Below are 12,170 nucleotides of genomic sequence, written 5' to 3' on the forward strand. Positions count from 1 at the left end.
CTACTTACTCCACACTGCATCCAGCATCATTCCAGAAGGTGCTCGGGGGATGCTATGTAATGTGTCGTGGCAGGGTTCAAACAGGAGGTGGCCATGTACAGGGTAAATGCCTGAACCATCTCTACTATATCTCCATCCCCTGAATTGAATATTATTTCACTGTCATAAAAGTTAACCCTTTAAAATGTAAAGCTTTTTTTGGATTAAGAATGTTCCTTCCTTCTATAAAACCTTTGATTCAGAATCCTCCTTCATCCAGGGGAATCTCATTTTGAGATCTGTGACTTACCTCTGTAAACTCTTCTCCCCAGTAAGTTCCCCACAGGTTCTGGGAGACAGCTTTGGGAGGAGGCCACCAGTCAACCTCATTGAGCCTATTGGAGCTGGGTGTCTGTCTGTGGGAGGGCATCATACTGCCTTCACTTCCTTTTTTGTAGGAGGAATATGGCACTAGGTGTGGGCACCTGAGCTGGGGGCAGATGATAGAAGATCGACTTTTTATGATTTCTTAAGGTATGGCCCCCAATGAGCCACTGTGATGATCCTCACTGATGGATTGTCTTGCAGAACTTCAGCAAGTACTTAGTGGCTAAAAGTGGGCCAACGCTGAGGGTGGGATGGGCATGGTGGGAGCATCTTATTCATCTCTCACTACCCATAGGAAAGGGATCCTCAAACTATGGCCTGAAGGCCACATGCGGCCCACTAAGGTCATTTATCTGGTCTGCCAGGTGTTTTTGTTGCTGTTGCCTGTCCTGCTTAGCAGCCGACTCATCCTTGGGCCCACAGTGCGCATGTGTGGGATGTATATGGCATTCTTCAACTCCCCTTCTCCTCTCAGTCTCAGGCAGGGGTCCTCAAACTACTGCAGGCTGTGAAAACTATTGTTCAGAGTTTTTTTTTAAACTATAGTCTGGCCCTCCAGTGGTCTGAGGGACAATGAACTAGCCCCCTATTTAAAAAGTTTGACAACACTGCCATTACTCAGATTTCTTTTTTTGGGGGGGGGTTTGGGTCACACCCAGCAGCACTCCGGGGTCACTCCTGGCTCTAGGCTCAGAAATCGCTCCTGGCAGGCTCAGGGGACCATATGAGATGCCAGGATTCAAACCACCATCCTCCTGTATGCAAAGCAAATACCTTACCTCCATGCTACATCTCCGGTCCCGCATCATTCGCATCACTCAGATTAATCTGTGACTGATGCAAAACAGAAAACTACCGCATGTCAGGGCTCATTCCCACTTTCACAGTGGTCCCACAGCACCAGAATGTCCAGCTCCCTGCTCACTGGGCTATCCCCATGACCATATGCTTCTGATATGGAGGAGCCTTCTAGGTCCTTGTACTCAGTTCCTTCCCTGGTCAGCCTTGCTCAGAGTGACCTCCTGCTCCTCCAGATTCCTGACTCCTGGGCTGGTTAAGAGAGTGTTCTGGGCAGGTTGACCTTGGCAAATTGCCCATCTTGTTATTACCTGCAGAGCTGAGAGCAGCTTTGGGATTACAGTGTGTGTGTGTGTGTGTGTGTGTGTGTGTGTGTGTGTGTGTGTGTGTGTGTGTGTGTGTGTGTGTGTGTAAGGTTAAAATGAGAATAGTTTCAGAAGTTGCTTAAGCATGTGGATGGCAGTCTGGCCCTCCAGGGCTTAAATCCAGTGTGTTATGGGCTTGAAGGCAGTCACTTAACTTCTCTGGGCCTCGATGCTATTGCCTGTGACATGAGATGACAATGACAGTGCTTAGTGCAGAGGCATATGGGGACTTGAACTATTCTAGATAATGTGGAAAAGAGGCAGCCATAATTACTGCTGCTGCACACTGGAACACCATGCTAGGCCAATAGAAAGTCCCTAAAAAATGCTGAAAAAGTAATCAGAAACCAATTCTGCCCCAACATGCAATTAACCTTGCTCCTAGTGGGTTATAAGCAGAGCCAGATATTGCTAGAGTCAGGGTTGGGATTCATACATGCTATGTCTCATGGTCCGTTAAGCCCACCACAACAATTGAAACTACAGGCTGATTCAGGGACTGTAAAATCCAGATCTTGAGCATGCACAACATTCACTCTAGCCCTTTGAACCCTTTCCCAAGGCCACCTTTAATTTTTCTCCTTTACAGCCTGCCGTATGGTCCCGTGAGTCCAGAAAAGACTGTGGTGGCCTTGATCCTGCTTCTCTCCAGCTAATGATCTCTGACCTGGGCTAACACATGTGGGCCTTTACCTATAGAAGGAATGGCCACCAGGGTCCAGGAGTTTCTGACACACCAGATTCAACTAGTTGTGGCTTTGTTTGCTACCAGGCTTCATGGTGAAATGATTCTCTAAAGTGATGTTTTCAGTCCTTGAGAGCTGACTGACAAAGAATTGGAAGTGCCAGGAGGACCCTTTCATGGGATGGCAGCTGTGCAGGCCTGCTGTGATGGCCCACCCTTCCCTCCAGCTGCCATCAGTCCTGAGGAAAGAGCTGCAGAGTCCCTACAGCACGGTGCCACTTTTCCTGTCTTGGCTTTCTCTTGGGTGTTGGGTTTCAGCCCATCCATCTCCTGCCTTGGAGACCTGTGAGATAAATACCAGTTGTCACTGGTGGGCTCTGTCCCAATTTTCTCCCCCTGAGTGCCCCCTTTCACCAGGTGTCTGGTGACAAAGAGTCCTGAGGTTCCGCCTACTTTACAAATGTTAGGTTCTAGTCACAAACCCCCACCCCACAAAATGTGTGCACACATACCACATAAACACACACAAAAAACACACAAATAGACAAACACCATACACAACACACACAAACATGAACACATACACACAAACAAACAAAAACACACACAAACATGGGCAAACTCATAAACACAGAAACACACACAACACACACACACACACACACACACATATGCTGGGCAAGAAGCTTCCAGATTCCACAGAAAATAAAGCTTTCCTGGCCTGCTGACTAAGGAGTTTTCATTCCAAACATCTGAAACAGCAAACAGATTGGGAATGATGAGGGAGTTACCAGATTGGGGTCGAAGGAAAAAAACACTCCCATGGCAAGACTAGAGCTGCAGCCTCAAGAAAGAAAGAAGGAAAGAAAGAAAGAAAGAAGAAAGAAAGAAAAGAAAGAAAGAAAGAGAAAGAAAGAAAGAAGAAAGAAAGAAAGAAAGAAAGAAAGAAGAAGAAAGAAAGAAAGAAAGAAAGAAAGAAAGAAAAGAAAGAAAGAAAGAAAGAAAGAAAGAAAGAAAGAAAGAAAGAAAGAAAGAAAGAAAGAAAGAAAGAAAGAAAGAAAGAAAGAAAGAAAGAAAGAAGAAGAAAGAAGAAGAGAAGAAAGAAAGAAAGAAAGAAAGAGAAAGAATGAAAGAAGGAAAGAAGGAAAGAGGAAGAGGAGGCGAAGGAGGGAGGGAGGGGAGGGAGGGAGGGAGGGAGGGGAGGGAGGGAGGGGAGGGAGGGGAGGGAGGGGAGGGGGGAGGGGAGGAAGGAGGGAAGGAAGGAAGAAAGAAAGAAAAAGAGAGAAAGAAAGAAGAAAGAAAGAGAGAGAAAGAAAGAGAAAAGAAAGAAAGAAAGGAAGAAAGAAAGAAAGAAAGAAAGAAAGAAAGAAAGAAAGAAAGAAAGAAAGAAAGAAAGAAAGAAAGAAAAAGCAAGCAAGCACAGGGGCTACGAAGAAGTGATGAAATAGGGTGTGTGTGTGGAGAAGGGGGAGTTACATGGCAAATGCAGAGTCCAGGTTCCTCTTAGGGCTATGGAAAGCAGAACACGGTGTATACTGTTCTCTCGAACTAGTATTGCCCAGATCAAAGTTCAGGCTTTCAAGGAGACACAGCAAGCAAGAGGGAGTTGGTGTGTGATTCCACTCAGACACTGCTCATAAGAAATGGGGGGTGCATGGAAGGACACTCACAGTGGGATGCTTGCTCCCTCGGAGTTCTGGTTTCAGTAAAATGCCCCCACTTTACCAGGGCTTGGATTTATGATGACAGGAGAGCTTTGGTGTGGCTGGCTTTGGGGCAACCATGATGGCAGATCCTGAGCCCAGCATTCTTGCTCCCATCATGAACCATTTGCAGCTGGAAATCCAGATTCAGGTAAGAAGAGGACCCAGTGGCATGGGGAAGACTTCCTCCTGGAGCTAGTTCCTGGCATCCTACTCTAGCACTTCAGTTTAGTGTAAATCTCGGGGGTGAATACTGTTTTGGGACTCCCTTTGAACCTTGGAGAATTGAGTTGTTGACTGATTGAATAAACTTCTGGGAGGGAGGAATTCTAATGGGGGGGGGGGTCTTCTCAGTGCTTACAGCAAAACAAAGATTTTGCAAGGATCCACTCCAGTGCTAGGTGTTACTCAGGACGTCAAGGATTCTGGCTGTGCTCAGAGGCCCATGTGGTACCAGGGATCAAATAATTCCTTGCAGGGGTTGGAGAGATAGCACAGTGGTAGGGCATTTGCCTTGCACGCAGCGGATCCCCTGTGCTTGCCAGAAGCGATTTCTGGGCACAGAGCCAGGGCACTGAGCCACAGAGCACTGCCAGATGTGAGGAGAAAAAAAAATGACCATCACCGAAGTCTCTTTTCTTTTAATTTTCTCTTCCTGAATAGATGTCATATTTGGGGGAGGCACACACAGCATTTCTCAGTGGTTCCATGCTTTGGGATTCTCAGAAGTGTTCAGACTATGTTGTGCTACAGAGTTGAAGCAGAGGTGCAAGTGTTCACAACATGTGCTTGAGTCCTTTGAGAAATCTAGATTTCTTTGAGAAACCCCACTCTAAATGACAGACACCATCTATCATCTACTTGATCACCACTTGCTTTCCTGGGAGCATCACATCATAGACATGTTCAAGCTGCTGAAGAGCTTCTGTAGAAATGCTGAGGGTGGCCCAGAAAACACCAATGCAGAGTGTCACCAATTGAGCAAAGCTTTGTCTGGTCTTAGGCTCTGTGGACCTCACAGAGAAACATGGGATAGAGAAACATCTATGGGAGAAATGAAGTGTCACTGTTGAGAAAGTTATATGCTGTTTCTGGTACAATGGGAGGGAGCTATGAAGATGTATATTGACTAACCTTTGGGTTGAAGATTTGGATCACAAATTATCTGTGGATGACAAAGCCAAGCAAGCAGGAAGAGCTAAGGTTTGATGAGATGGATCAGCGTAAAAAGCTGATGAAACGGGGCTGGAGAGATAGCATGGAGGTAATGCGTTTGCCTTGCATGCAGAAGGAGCTTGCCAGGAGAGATTTCTGAGTGTAGAGCCAGGAGTAACCACTGAGCGCTGCTGGGTGTGACCCCAAAACAAAAACAAACAAACGAAAAAGCTGATGAAACTTAAGTTGCTACAAATGGGAAAAGACAATAAAAACTTAAGAACTGGATTACAAAACTGTGTCTATTAAGAGTGGGGAAGGGGGGCCCGGAGAGATAGCACGGCGGCGTTTGCCTTGCAAGCAGCCAATCCAGGACCAAAGGTGGTTGGTTCGAATCCCGGTGTCCCATATGGTCCCCCGTGCCTGCCAGGAGCTATTTCTGAGCAGACAGCCAGGAGTCACCCCTGAGCACCGCCGGGTGTGACCCAAAAAAAAAAAAAAAAAAAAAAAAGAGTGGGGAAGGGGCCTGTGTGTGGTAAAGTGGGAAGAGGGGAACCTCGAGACAATGGTGGAGGGTGTGATTTTGGAATGCTGTATACATGAAACACTATCATTAACGGTATTATAAATTATGGTGATTAAAATGTAAAAACATCCCCACTTGTTGAAAGATGGATATAAAACTGTTTTTAGATAAAAATATTTAATGATGCAAGTAGGTGAGAGCAAAACAAATATTCTGGAAGTTATGGAGAAAGGCTATTCAAAACGTAATATGAAAAGTTGCCATACACAGCAATGCAATTTTAGGTCATTCATTTTATTTTCTTCCCTTCCCTTTATTGTTCTTGCAATGGGTGGGTTGCAGGCTGTGCTGATTTATGGATTCTATACTGGACATGGGCGGTTGGCCACATTTGGGAGGTACTCAGGGCTCATGCCTGGCTCTGTGCTCAGGGGTCATTGCTGCAATGCCAGGGATTGAACTGAGGTTGACTGTGTGCGCCTTAACCCCAATGCTGTCTTTTTTGCCCCAGATTTCAAGTTTTGTTTATTTTTCTTTTCTTTTTTTTTTTTTTTTTTGTATCACATCCAGTGACGCTCAGAGGTTACTCCTGGCTATGTGCTCAGAAATCGCTCCTGGCTATGGGGACCATATGGGACAACAGGTATTGAACCCAGGTCCGTGCTGGGTCGTACGCGTGCAAGGCAAATGCCTTACCGCTGAGCTATAGCTCTGGCCCCAGACTTCTAGTTTTAAAGTATGCTACTTGGATACACTTGGTTGTGATGTGTGCTTTGTTGGAGCTCTGGAAATCCCAAACCATAGGGCTGTTGGGACCACTCTATTTATAGGGGATTGGGTCAGGAATTGAATTTGAGTCCTCATGCTTTCTACACTGGTGATGAGGCAACACAAGATCCAGTTTGGGGAGCACAATTTTTTAAATAAATATTGCAAGTTGACATGTCCCAAAAGTACACAGTTAATGCTGAAAACCATGTCAACCAGGGAAGAGATGGGAAAGGAGGTAATAGGGAAGATGACCAGGACCTCAGATATTTATGGGAAAGAGAAAAACTTAACCAATATAAATTATGAAGAACTCCCCCCCCCCATTACTGCTTTTGGGCCACAGCTGGAGGTACTCAATGACTGTCTTCTGGTTCTGCATTCAGGAATTTCTCCTGGAGAACACAGGGGCCATACAGGAAGCTGGGGATTGAACTTTGATTGGCTGTGTGCAAAGCAAACATGATACCTCCTATACACTGGCCCTAGAACTCATTTTTCTTTTTTGTTTTTGATTTTGGGCCACACCCGGAGGTGCTCAGGGGTTACTCCTGGCTGTCTGCTCAGAAATAGCTCCTGGCAAGCACGGGGACCATATGGGACACTGGGATTCGAACCAACCGCCTTTGGTCCTGGATCGGCTGCTTGCAAGGCAAACACCGCTGTGCTCTCTCTCCGGGCCCAGAACTCATTTTTCATTCAATAGAAGTCTAAATTATCAGTGCTGGCCAAGGAAACACAAGCCATGGGCTGTTTTGTGCTCCATAAATGTTCAGGCAAAGACCGGGACAGGCTACCAGTCCAAAGTGTGAGATTCACAAGCGTGTAGGTGAAAACTGCCAGAGATGGGCACACTGGGTTCAGGTCTCTAAATCTAGATGTACAATGTGTCAAATTCTTTTTCAAGGCTTTCAATTCTTTACATTGACCAACTAATTAAATCACAGGTTTTCAAAGTTTGGGATGTGATGTAACTCATTTTACAAATGAAATTTTGTGCAATCCCTTCCCCCTGCAGTATACAAGCCTAGGATGTCATTAATGAACGTATCTGCCTCCACCCAGGGCTGAGCCCTCCCAGGAGGCTGCTGCCGTGTTCCTGGGCGTAAGGTTTGCAAAGCACTGGGTCAGCTTGTTGATCTTCCATTCCTGAAATTTTATTGTTCTCCAGCTTTCTTCTTAAGAAATTAAAAAAATTTAAGACTCTAACCCCCAACGTTTTTTTCAACGAAGCTAGAGTTTTTATTGAAAGAAACTTGCTTAGGAAGATATAAAAGGGGAACTATGTATAGAGTGCAAATACCTAGGTAAACAAAGACAAGGAAGGAAAATATGTGTTCAAGGGAGAATAGAGTCTTGAGCAAAACCCTAACCCCTAATTGTATGAATGAAATAAAAGACTTAGAAAAGAGACTTATACAAACTCTTACAGCTGAATAGTGGCTGTTATAACAAAGCCTAGTCTAATTTGTGCTTTGGACCGCTGGTCTGCTCCCTACACTCACCACTTGGGCCTCAGCAGTTATTCCCCAATGGTCCCTCCCAATAACTGCACTGTCCTCTATAGATACTCTTCCACCCTCAGAAAACTTGGAAAAAATATCATAAAGGTAATGGAGTCAATTGAAATCATTGGTGCAACCTAAGAAAATGACCCTAAATTTAATTTGCCCTTTTTACTGCTTGTATTATTACTGCACAATGAAATACTGTTTTAAAAAAATGTAGTTTTGACTTTTAGTTGTCCTACATTATCTGTTCTTCCTTCCTGTTAAAATTTCTGTATAAATGATTACTAAGTATTGTCCAGTCTCTTGGGCAGTTAGAGATATTACAACTAAATTGTTGCCAATGGAATTATAGCTAAAAATATATCCGACCTGCCTGAAAGTGTCCTTACTGGTAGGGAGAAGGCCTTCACTCACCATTTCCCAGTATGGCACAATGCCTCGATGAGGGTAGGGAGAGTGGTAGTATCTGTGGCTACCTTGGGTATAATTAAAGATTTTAAATCTCGGGGCTGGAGAGATAGCATGAAGGCAAGGGTGTTTGCCTTGCATGCAGAAGGACGGTGGTTCAAATCCCGGCATCCCATATGGTGCCCTGCACCTGCCAGGAGTGATTTCTGAGCGTAGAGCCAGGAGTAACCCCTGAGCACTGCCAGGTGTGACCCAAAAACCAAAATAAATAAATAAATATATAAATAAATAAAAATTAAAAAAAAAAGATTTTAAATCTCTCAAGTTTTACAGGTGAGAGAAATGAACTTCTATTGTGCAAACCATCTTTACTATTTTCATCGACTGAGTACAAGAAATAAACCACTGACAGATATAACCACACAACTATGTGACGCGACATTTCAGAGTTCAAATGTGACAAAAGTATGAGTCTTGTTATATGAAATGCAGTATTTTAGGTTTTATTACTCACAGCCAAGCCTAAATCCTAACCAATTCAAGAAACGTGAGGAAATAAAAAGATGACAAGTTCTAAGAATACGATTATCACGTAGAGGGAAGATTGCAAGTTTCTTTGTAAAAGAATGATTCATAAAAACGGTAGTGACACATGACTCAGTGTAGGGACGTTTCTTCTAAATGTCCCTGTCTGTTTTGTGTTACTGGGAGAATTAGGTTTGGCTGCTTGGGTTGGACCATTGAGGTGAAGCTCAGAGGAGCTGGTCTGATACATGGGACAGAACACAGCTGATTGCCAGCCTACTCTCTTGGATGAGATCTTGTGCTGAATGTCTCTGATTTCTTCAATTCTTCAAGTCCCTCCAGGTTGATGCTGAGAAAGACCACAGACAGCTTCTGCCAATAGCAGTGATAACTAAAAAACCGTCTTGCTACAAGATTCTTCCCAGGCCAAGCTAAGCCATTGCTTTGGGATTCAGTTTACAGTGTTGGTCTAGTACAAAGCTAAGTACTTTGGAGCTTCTAGGCTGAAGTCCTAACTTCAACCAATGACAGTTCAATATTAATGTATGTGGTATGATTAAAGCATCAAAGTCCGGGCCAGAGCGGTGGTGCAAGTGGTAGGGAGTTTGCCTTGCACGTGCTAACCTAGGACAGACTCGCAGTCAATGCCCCAGAGTCCCATATGGTCCCCCAAGCTATGAGTGATTTCTGAGCACATAGCCAGGAGTAATCCCTGAGCGTCACCGAGTGTGGCCCAAAAAGAAAACAAACAAAAAAAAAAAAACAAACAAAAACCAAATAACCCCGAAGTCCCAATATAAAACTTTTTCTGGTCTAAAATTGCTGTTCAGGGCCAGTGAGGTGGCACTAGAGGTAAGGTGTCTGCCTTGCAAGCACTAGCCAAGGAAGGACTGTGGTTCGATGGTCCCCCCAAGCCAGGGGCAATTTCTGAGCGCTTAGCCAGGCATAACCCCTGAGCATCAAACGAGTGTGGCCGAAAAAAAAAAAGATAAAGTATGTATTCTGTGTATCAGAGAAGCATTCAGTGTCCCTAGGAAGGCTTATTTTCTGGGGGAAGATTGGTGGAAGGAACACACTTAGTGTGCGTTGGAGGTCAGTTTCTGGAGATCAAATTTTGGGTCAGTTGCATGCCAAGGTAAGGGCTTACCCTCTCTAATCCTCCACGTCCCAGGTCTATTTTGAAAATAATTTTCTTTGGGGTGGGACTGGAGAGATAATAAAGGAGTTAAGGTCCTGGCTTTGCACTTGCTGATCCGATTTGTTCCCTAGCACTGCCCAGAGCAGCCAGAGCATCATAACCACTGCAGCCAGAGCCCTACAGTGTGGTCACTTCCAACAATCTTTTTTTTTTTTTTGTCACCCCACCTACCACAAATTATGCAGTCGAGTTTCCCACATTTGGGGAAATCGCAGGGGTCAGCACACCCGGAGTGCAATGGGTGAGCCTCGCCCTGGGGAAACCACCTTCGTGATCATGGTATCTCCCCTGCCAGGTAAGTATACTTCCACATCTTTTTATTTGGGTGGGAGTGGGGATTATTTCTGGTGGTACTAAGGGTACTGTGTGGTCTGGGGATTGAATTCAGGGCCTCACATATCTTAAGCATGTGTTCTACCACTTGAGCTCTCTCCCCTGCCTCAACTATATTGCTTTAAGATAAACAATAAGGTATTTAAGGGACCCACACTTTCCTCTGTGACTGCTTCTCAAATATATGGATTCTAGAGGGTTGCACAGACTTGACTATGCAACTGTTATCACTATGTCCTCATGAAATAGGTTTTGAAATGTTCTAAGAAAACAAAAACAAAACAAAAACAAAAAAAAAACAGCAATTCAAAAGTTGGGAGACAGTTTGCTTGCTTTAGGGCCATACTGGGCTATGCTCAGGGATCACTCATGATCCTTATGTGAACCTTATGTGGTATAGGAGATAGGAGTCAACTGTGTACAAGGTAAGTAAGCATTTACATTACCATTCCAACCACAAAGATGGGGAAATGGTGGGAAAGGAGGATCAATACTGTTATTTCAGGCCATAAGTAAATTCTCCTCAGGCAATATTCTAATATCCTGTGTAAAAACCCATAGCAGATTTCTGAGGTACAAAATGCCTTACTGGGACTCTACAGTGGATGAACCTAGTCTGGCTACCTATTTTTAATGGAACATTATATGACTTTTTGCTGAATAACTGCTAAATAAATACTTTAAACATTATTTTTTACAGGGCCAGAATGACAGCACAGCGGTAGGGCATTTGCCTTGCATGCAAAGTGACCCAGGGCAGACCTGGTTCGATCCCCGGAGTCCCATATGGTCCCCCAATCCAGGAGCAATTTCTGATTGCATAGACCAGGAATAACCCCTGAGTGTCATCAGGTGTGGCCCAAAAAACCAAAAAAAAGTTTTTTTTCAGTCATTTTTCTGCAAGTTAATTTATATGTATAGTTCTTGGAAAAAATTATTCCCTATAAACTCCTTATCTATGTCAAAACTAATGAAGATATAATGAATGAGGGGGCTTTCTTTTAAATCATAGTCTACATAAAAACAGCTATCAAGGGGCTGGAGAGATAGCATGGAGGTAAGGCGTTAGCCTTTCATGCAGAAGGTCATTGGTTCGAATCCCAGCATCCCATGACTCCCGAACCTGCCTGGAGCCAGGAGTAACCCCGAGCACTGCCGGGTGTGACCCAAAAACCAAAATAAATAAATAAATAAATAAAACAAACCAAACCCCCCCCCCCAAAAAAAAAAAACCTCAAAAGTACTCATCCAATTCTTACGGTTAGATTTTAATTCTCCCTGATTTCAATAAAGCAGAAGCCTACCAAATGATTTTCCCTGGACTGAATTCCATTAAGACAAAATAAAACTTGACATCCAAATTCATTACATATTTCCTCAGATACCAAAGTATGGAGAAACACTGACTTAATTTTGTTTAAATTATTTTATTTCTTGTGTAAGCTAAAAGGAAATTTACACATTGTAATCTCAAAAGACCTTAGGCATGCACATTAACCTTGTTAGAGGTTCTTCTACATGTCTCTTTTTTTCCATAGGAATTTCCCAAACATTTAAAACCCATAGTTTTTACTGTATATACAGCCTAAACCATAGCAATCTATGATTATGTGCATTTTACACTGTGTGCAAAATCCTCGAAAAAATAGTGGTACAAGATGATCATAAAAATATAGGTAAACAAGTCAAATTTTTTTATTTGTAAGACCATCCATGTAATCTTGGTCCTCCTCCCAACCACACCTGATTTAAAATAAAACACAATCCCTTTTAAGCCCCTTCAATCAAGTTTGACAAAGATTCAGACCCCGAACAAAAGAGCAATGTTG

At 43.8% G+C, this 12,170-nt stretch overlaps 1 pseudogene; it reads right to left on the reverse strand.

Moving 5' to 3' along the window:
- Positions 1 to 10,130: 10,130 nt before the first annotated feature.
- On the reverse strand, positions 10,131 to 10,311 carry LOC126024805 (uncharacterized; annotated as a pseudogene).
- Positions 10,312 to 12,170: the final 1,859 nt, after the last annotated feature.

This window comes from Suncus etruscus, chromosome 12 (assembly GCF_024139225.1).
Source record: "Suncus etruscus isolate mSunEtr1 chromosome 12, mSunEtr1.pri.cur, whole genome shotgun sequence".
Classification (NCBI taxonomy): domain Eukaryota; kingdom Metazoa; phylum Chordata; class Mammalia; order Eulipotyphla; family Soricidae; genus Suncus; species Suncus etruscus.